The sequence below is a fragment of the Rutidosis leptorrhynchoides genome, chromosome 11 (genome assembly GCF_046630445.1).
Source record: "Rutidosis leptorrhynchoides isolate AG116_Rl617_1_P2 chromosome 11, CSIRO_AGI_Rlap_v1, whole genome shotgun sequence".
NCBI classification, from domain to species: Eukaryota; Viridiplantae; Streptophyta; class Magnoliopsida; order Asterales; family Asteraceae; genus Rutidosis; species Rutidosis leptorrhynchoides.
This window is the reverse complement of record NC_092343.1, coordinates 145,876,948-145,886,802: the sequence shown is the minus strand read 5'-3', so window position 1 is coordinate 145,886,802 and position 9,855 is coordinate 145,876,948.

The following is a 9,855-nucleotide window of genomic DNA, read 5'->3' as shown; positions in this document are numbered from 1 at the left end:
CAAGAGATCTCAAGTTCGAGCCCGGTCTCTGATGAATTTCTTTTATATAAAAAAAAGCCTATTTTGGAAATGTAGTTTTATTATGTTATTTTATTATTATTATGATTATTATGATTATTATCTTTAGTATTATTAACATCATTATTAGTAAAAATATTATTATAGATATTATAGATATTATAGTTATTATTATTATTATTATTACTATTATTAAAAGAACCATTATTTTTTTGAAATTATCATTTTTATTAAAAACTACATTTTTATTTTCATTAAAATTATTAGTACTATCTTTATCATCAATATTAAAATTATCATTATTATTATTATTAGAATTATCAAAATTTTATCATAATTAGTATTATTTTTATCGTTATTGTTAAAATTTTCTATATAAAAATATATTTATTATGAGTTATACTAATATTACATAATATTATGTTCTAATTAATATAATATTAAAACATTAATTAAATTATATATATCAAATAAGTATCATAACAAAATATATAAATTTGCTCAAATACGATTATGTGTATTAATAAATATACAAATGATATAGGTTCGTGAATCCGAGGCCAACCTTATACGTGATTAGTGGTGTTATATGTATTTTTACTACAAAATACAGTATGGTGAGTATGTAGTCCCTTTTTAAACTCTAAATATTTTGGAATGAGAATACATGCATTTTATGATTTACGTTATGGACACAAGTGATCAAAAATAAATTATATGTTGAGTTGTACCATGGCATATTTCTTTATACTTGGTAGCTAATATTTACATGAGGAATGTAAACGCGAATCCTGTTGATAGATCTATCGGGCCTGACAACCCCAACCGGGCTGGACGACCATTTTTCAACGGTTGCACAGTACTTCGTTTCTGTATACTACACTTGGTACGGTGTAGCGATTATTTAAGAATATGCTGCGATGATTTAAATGTTAAGTATGGTTACCAAGTGCTCAACTACTTTTACATACACTTGCGAGTGTATTATGTTTAAATATATGAAATCTTGTGGTCCATAGTTATAACGCTGCTAGCAATAAAACCTATATCTCACCAACTTTATGTTGACGTTTTAAAGCATGTTATTCTCAGGTACGAATTAAGTCTTCCGCTGTGCATTAGCTCATACTAAAGACATTACTTGATGTCGATCATCGCGATGGAACCAAATGTTGATGACTTCGTCCAGGAGGATTAGGACGGGTTGTTAAAGTTGGTATCAGAGCGGTGGTCTTAGCGAACCAGGTCTTCCATTAGTGTGTCTAACTGGTAGTTGTTAGGATACATTAGTGAGTCTGGACTTTGACCGTGTCTACATGTCAAAAAGTTTTGCTTATCATTTCTAGTCGGAAACCATCTGCTTATCATCCTTAGGGAATTGCCTGCTTATCATTTTTAAGTCTAGACACGTCTTACTGCATTTAGTGCATCGATAGTGTATAGACAAAATTCATATCTTAACGCATCTGTAGATTTGCCTGATATATGCCGTAAATTCTTCTGTAGTCTACAAAATCTTTAGTATTATATATAGATATTCTATGAAGTTAGAATATCATTCTATATTCGAAAATTATTTCACATCGAAGATCCCTTCCATTCATCAAATTGCCCTCTTAGCAAAGAACCTGAAGCACTTACCGACGAACCTATTCGAAACACCATTTTCTCGCTCATTTCTGGAGTATCTCGTTACGATTATATACTATCCCATATTTCGAATCTTGTTCATTCGATCGTTCCAACCGTCAATCATCCCGATATAACAGAAGAAGTCAACGAGCTTCGCGTTCGAGTAGTGGCTTTGGAGAATCTGGTGCAAAGGATACAAACACCACCAGCAGCACCGGCAGCATAACCAGAACCGCCAGTAACATCAACATCGTAATCTTCGGTACCAGCATCTTTACCAGCATCAATGGCATCACCATCATCAACGCCGACAGTACCCTTATCACCCCAAACCACAACCATGTCGTAAACCTCAACATCACAATATGTACCTCGGATATCAGCATCACACGTCCCAATATCACCGTCTGTACTTCGAATATGATCTTCGTTTTACATATCATTCTATATCGATTATCCTCGTTGTACGTATCGTTCTACTTCATTTATCTTCGTTCGACATGACGATTATGTAATCTCTGATGTTTTAGAGATTATGTAATCAAGTATTAACAATAAATCAAATGAGTTTAATATCTTGTTGACTCATTAAATCTATGATTACATCTGAAGAAAATATATATGCAGGTATATTTTCATAAAGATTGTAATTAAAAATCCCCTTGAACAAACTATTAATGATGAAAAATATTTTAACGGGTAGGTAGTACCCGAGGAATATTTAGATTTGACAATAATAAGTTACACTGAACATTCTCCGAATCTGATTCAACGGACATTTGTTATTCTATTTACAACCACCGTTATACGTATCCGTTCACCACAAAATAACCATTTCTGTTCGAATTTCATATTTGGATTTTGACCTATCAGAATCCAACAAGTGGCATAATGAAGAAAACATTGGACAAAATAAAAAGTATTAGAAACAAACGAATTAACTAATTGAAATATTGTTAGGAATCTACGCTAACTGTTCCTAGCAAACTGTTCCTGGCTAACATTTAATTTATCGCAATTTACATTCTCGCAATTTTATTTCTGCACTTTATATACCGTCGGGACACATGTACAACAATACGTCGGATTAATTCTGAGACAACACGTTGTATAATGGGTCATGATATATATTTATTTATTTTACGCACTTTAAATAACGGGACACGTATGCAAGGTTTCGACTTATCATATTGACCCATCTATATATATATTTCGGAACAACCGTAGACACTCTATATGTGAATGTGGGAGTTGGCTATACAGGGTCGGAGTTGATTCCAAAATATATATATACTTTGAGTTGTGATCAATACTGAGACCGGTACACGGGTCACGATAAGTATTAATTAATTCGAATGTTATATATTAAATTATATATATATTATTGAGCTATCGGACTATTGGACAATTGGACTATTGGACTGCTAACTTTGGACAATTAAAATGAATTAAAATATCGATTATAACATATGAAACTAAACAATTCTTCAAGCTTGCCACTTGAATTCGTCTTAAACCTCATTTGCACCCCGACGATTACAATCCGCGTTCAAATATATCATGATTCTTAAAAACACCTCGATCGAGAAGTTGAACCAGCCGCACCTCGTCGACGGAAGAAAGATTTATGCATACAGTTATGCACCTGAAAAACTTTCGAAACTGAAGATATAGTTAAAACGTATCCGCGTCGAATTCCTTATCATTCATTAGCAGAAACAACTTTACAATTCCTTTTCAAAGTAACCAATTTTGTTACAGCTCCACTTCGACTTCTCAGAAAGACTAGCCTTATTATAATCTCTATATATATACGATATCCTTTCGCCGTTGTTACCGAAGAAGCTTTTATATTCCACGACATCATCAGCAGATGTACCAGCAGATCGTCATTCCTTTGGCGAAATCAGCAATCAGTATTCCTAAAATCTCGTAGAACTTCTCCAGTTATACCTACAACGTGTATCCCTAAGAATTTCATACTCCAAAAGTGAAGTTCTGAAAAACATCTTGAACTACAGATAATTCTTGAAATGTTGATGAAGCAGCAAAAACTGTAAACGACTTTAACAGTCAAAAGTGTGACAATAAAGTACAGTGAGTTGGTAAAGCTCATAAAAAGAGAAGGAAAATGGATTGAGCCAAGTATGAAAGAGGTTGTGAATAAATCACAAAGAATGGAACCTGCCATTAAAGAATCCAAACGATTCAGTGCCTGCTGAAACCGTTAGTAAGAACCCTACTCCTTATTCTAAACCTTTCCAGAAGATATTCATCATCATCATCTTATCTTAGATATTATAAGATATCTTCATATCTTCCGTTATACATATTCTCCATATTACTGGAGATATTTTCACAACTATTCTTATCTGGGATCATTTATCTCTCCGTAACATCTGCGTTACAACATAAAAGAAACTGTGTTAGTTTATAAGTTCTAAAACCTTCGAGTTTAAAATAGGAATGTTCTGAAGCAGTGTTGGGAACTGATGCATGAATTAGTATAATATAATGAAACTTGATCAACTTCATTATATTACAGTAAGTCATGTTGAGTTTCTAATGGAATGTGATGATTCACAGTACCATCATCATGTGCCATGTTACACGACTCTTACATTCTATCCAATCTCCAAACATATTAAGAACATATCATCTTGATAGTCCTATCTTTCCAGGATATTCTGGTAATTTGACAAATCAAAATCATGCCATTACCATTTCTTTCTGAAAGCATTAGCTATGTTCATTTCAAATTTCATATCTAAGAATTCCGGACCATTGCTCGCCTGACTTGAGGACGGGTAGGAGAAACGAAGGGATAGATTTATAGTTAAATATCCGACAGAGAAATCGAAACAGATTGCCGCATTAAATCAAAGAAGATCCTGATTTTCTAAATCGCCGAAACACCAAATCTTACTACGCAAGATTTTCTTTAAATCCCGGAAGTCAATAGTAACTAAATCATCGGTTGAAACGAATATATTTACTCATTTCACTCTTTTGTGATAGCTTCACTCGTACGCTTCACATGATCGAATCGTTCTATCTAAATCTTTCAATAATGATAAAACTCCATTATTACCTCATCTTTGTCATGAAGACATTCTTATTGTTATCTATGACGACCTCTATCAAATTTCGGGGACGAAATTTCTTTAACGGGTAGGTACTGTAATGACCCGGAAATTTCCGATCAAATTTAAACTCTAATCTCTATATGTATCCGACACGATAAGCAAAAACCTTAATGTTGAGTCTAGAAAGCTTGAAATCTATATTCGGATAATCAGTTACCCTTTGACCTTCAACTATTTTCGACAATTCACGAACTATTAGGTGCAAGTAAATATATATATATTTAATATAAAAAAAATTATTATATAACATATTATGTGATTATTAAGTATGACATAATTAGTAATAATAAGTTAAAATGTAATTGTTATTGTTATCATTATTAATATCATTTAATATCATGGAAATTAGTAGTAAAATTATAATTTTTATTATTAATATTATAATTAGTATTATTATTAGTAATACGAATAATATTATTATTACCATTTTTATAGTTAATGTTATTATTATTATCTAATAATATTATAACTATTATTAGCATAATTATTATTAGTTTCTTGATCATTTCTAATATAATTAATTGTATTAATATTATTATACTTATGTATTATTTAATTATTAATAATATTAAAAATAAATTATATATATATATAAAACCTAGGTATAAACGCGTGTAATAGCAGATATGTATATCACTATCTATCTGATGGGGATAACAACAAAATTTCTTTTACTCTTCTTTATTTCTGGTTACCCGTGACTATATGTCACCTTCTTTTATAAATTGACTGGAGATATTAACAGATGTATTATTCGACCCTTTATCCTCAATCACTCAATTACACACTCTAAATCATTTACTGCAGCTATTAGACTTCCGGTTACAAACACCATCTAGCCACTCAAACGGCCACAACCATATCTATCTCTTTTCTTTTCTTCTTGTCCTTCCTGCTATCCGAGAACTATCACTCGCATCATCATCAACCCATGAAGAAACCTGCAACCGCTGCTATTTTTGTCTCTATCGCGAATCAACCCACTCCCTCACCTTTGTAAACACCATCGACCACAAACCCTCGAACACCACCATAACCACCTTTTGTTACTATATGAATAAGCTTCGGTATCGTTTGATAAACACCACCTTCGACAATCATCATGAACCATGAACCATCTTCTCTCTCTTACTCTCTCTTCTTGAATCATAAACATGAACTACCTTCAAGATCAACCGTAGCGCCACCACCATTTGATTTACTTTTCTATAACAACCATCTTCGTCACCCCATGATCCCTGCTACTGCTACGTTTGTGAATCTGTTTTTCTCGATTACCTTCAATTACGTTCAACAAGAACAAAACCCATAAACCTCCACCACCACGAAACCCTAATCGTACTTGCTGAAACCGCTGCCTTGTTTTCACCTTCTGATACGTCGAGCAGCAACAACAGTGAGGAACTACAACGATGATGAAGACTCAAACGATGACAATGAGATGATTAGCTATTACAACAAATGGGTGTGATATTGTGGCCGACAATCACACCTCACTCATTTGTTTTTATCAAAGTTTCAAAAAGCAATTAACCCCACTTGTTTAAAAAAAAAAAAAAAAAGAGAAAACCTAATACTATATTAACGATTGATATCAAAGTGTCGGTTAAATCATTTGAAGTTAATAGGGTCTATTTAGGAGTTTAATCAGTCCATCAATCCAAAAATCGATCGGGCTTAGTAATTAAACTTATGGGCTAATGTTGGGTCGAATTCTTTGGGCCGAGATCGAATTATACCAATTGATGAATCAAAAATCGGGCTTATACTTTGCTGGTGAACTGTGAGGTTAAAATGATAAAGAGGATGAGGATATAAGTTATATGTTTTTTTTAATCGATCCTAAAACAGAAATGAATAAGGGGAGTAGTGGTTAAGGGTGTTGATTCTAACCAAGAGATCTCAAGTTCGAGCCCGGTCTCTGATGAATTTCTTTTATATAAATAAAAAAAAAAGCCTATTTTGGAAAGGTAGTTTTATTATGTTATTTTATTATTATTATGATTATTATCTTTAGTATTATTAACATCATTATTAGTAAAAATATTATTATAGATATTATAGATATTATAGTTATTATTATTATTATTATTACTATTATTAAATTATTATTATTATTACTATTATTAAAAGAACCATTATTTTTTTTGAAATTATCATTTTTATTAAAAACTACATTTTTATTTTCATTAAAATTATTAGTAATATCTTTATCATCAATATTAAAATTATCATTATTATTATTATTAGAATTATCAAAATTTTATCATAATTAGTATTATTTTTATCGTTATTGTTAAAATTTTCTATATAAAAATATATTTATTATGAGTTATACTAATATTACATAATATTATGTTCTAATTAATATAATATTAAAACATTAATTAAATTATATATATCAAATAAGTATCATAACAAAATATATAAATTTGCTCAAATACGATTATGTGTATTAATAAATATACAAATGATATAGGTTCGTGAATCCGATGTCAACCTTATACGTGATTAGTGGTGTTATATGTATTTTTACTACAAAATACAGTATGGTGAGTATATAGTCCCTTTTTAAACTCTAAATATTTTGGGATGAGAATACATGCATTTTATGATTTACGTTATGGACACAAGTGATCAAAAATAAATTATATGTTGAGTTGTACCATGGCATATTTCTTTATACTTGGTAGCTAATATTTACATGAGGAATGTAAACGCGAATCCTGTTGATAGATCTATCGGGCCTGACAACCCCAACCGGGCTGGACGACCAGTTTTCAACGGTTGTACAGTACTTCGTTTCTGTATACTACACTTGGTACGGTGTAGCGATTATTTAAGAATATGCTGCGATGATTTAAATGTTAAGTATGGTTACCAAGTGCTCAACTACTTTTACATACACTTGCGAGTGTATTATGTTTAAATATATGAAATCTTGTGGTCCATAGTTATAACGCTGCTAGCAATAAAACCTATATCTCACCAACTTTATGTTGACGTTTTAAAGCATGTTATTCTCAGGTACGAATTAAGTCTTCCGCTGTGCATTAGCTCATACTAAAGACATTACTTGATGTCGATCATCGCGATGGAACCAAATGTTGATGACTTCGTCCAGGAGGATTAGGACGGGTTGTTAAATGATTGTTACAAATTTGTAGTTGACTACAAAAGATATGCTAGACCACAAGAACCAGTTACTCCAAATTCCAGGATCGAAGCTACTTTGGGGCTGTGAAGAGTTGGCAAATCTATCTACAACCAACAATTGTTTTTGTTCCAATTGAACCAATACTGAAACCTGAATAGTAACAACACATTCACAAACCTGGCACAACTTTAGCAGGCTCTTCTTTTGCATCTGCAGCATAAGCATACTTTTGGCCCTTATACATAACCAACTGTGGCTGTTTGGGTGCATACTCATTCCCATCGAGTAAATTAATATAAAACCCAATTACATCACCTTCAACTTATCCTTCATCCCCATACTTCTCCCTCAAAGCTTTATGCACTTTACTCCCATCAATATCTCTCTACCCGTAACTATTCCCATCGTATCCAACTGGCGCCTGCAAATCGCCCTTTTCAGTCGACCACCCAAGTCTAGTATGCCATGTATCACCTATACTCACAACCTTAATTTCAAAATACCAAGCTTCATCCATCACACCTCTAGCAGCCCTAACCATTCTATACCCTTTACAGCTCCCTTCACTTAACCTATCTTCACTCAATTCCACTTTCTCCGCCTTATAAACTTTTGATAAACAAATTTTGATATATGCAATATCATCACAACTCTAGTACCTGTGAATCGGTGCAATTAAAACAGAATCCTGTGTTTGAGCAGTAGCAGTTGTGGTACTTTTGTTCCTCCTTTTCCCCTTTCATGATGCAGGTGTCAACCACACACCGTTAGATTCCTTCTTCTTCTTCCTCTTCCTCTTCCTCTTCCTCTCAACAACAAACAAGTCAACAAGATCACCTTGCGATTTCTTTATATTTCTATTTTTTTACTTTGTTTTAATTTCTTTCCGACACAAAAGCTGTTAGTCGTCACAAACACACAACAAGTTTTGGTCATAAAATCTTTCTTTGTTCAAATTTTTTGTATTCTTATCCGTTCCTAATCGGCGTGGGATGAGCCCCCTAGCTTGACTAGGTTTCATATCCTGAAGAAAAATAAAATAAAAAAAACACACTTTTTTGCAGCATTGAAGAACATTGGTACTGTCGACAAAGTTGTCTGCTCAAGTTCTGCTCAATCCTTAGGTAAAGCAAGCCACGACGTAGAAAAAAAGAATCAACAACAACAACAATACCCAATCCCGCACATGCGAGGTATGGGAGAGGTGAGATGTAGACAATCCTTCCTCTACCGTAGAGTAAGAGAGAAGTCGTTTCTTTAACCCTGAGTCGAGGCCCATAGGAAGAGAAAGTCATCCCCTCTCTACTCCAGGGCAGAGAGATTGCTTCCGTGAGGACCTCCGGCAAAAAAAAAAAAATTAAATAAATAAACTGAAAAAAAAGAAACTCCATGAAAATGGTTTAATCAAATTTCCATGGGTTTTAAAGGCTGCCTGAAAATCAATTTAGGCTCAAAGATGCTAGGTGGAAGTTGTTGCAAAAGCAAAGAGCCAAACACCCGTAACAAACCAAACACCACTCATGCACCTTTACGGTAGACATCCCCGAAGCCACACGACTAAAGGAAACCAACCAAGCTCACGAGCAAAGAGAGTCGTCCTTAGCCATAATAGCCCCAAGATGCACACACACACACACACACACACACACATACATACATATTCGTACATACACACATACACAAACCTATATACATGCCTACATACATTCGTACACAAACGTACCTACATACATACATACATACACACATACATACATACCATGCACACCTACATAAGCATACCATGCACACGCACGCACGCACGCACGCACACACACACATACATACAAAAGCATATACATACATGCAAAAACATACATACCTACATCCATATACGTTGATACATACCAAGTCAACCATAAA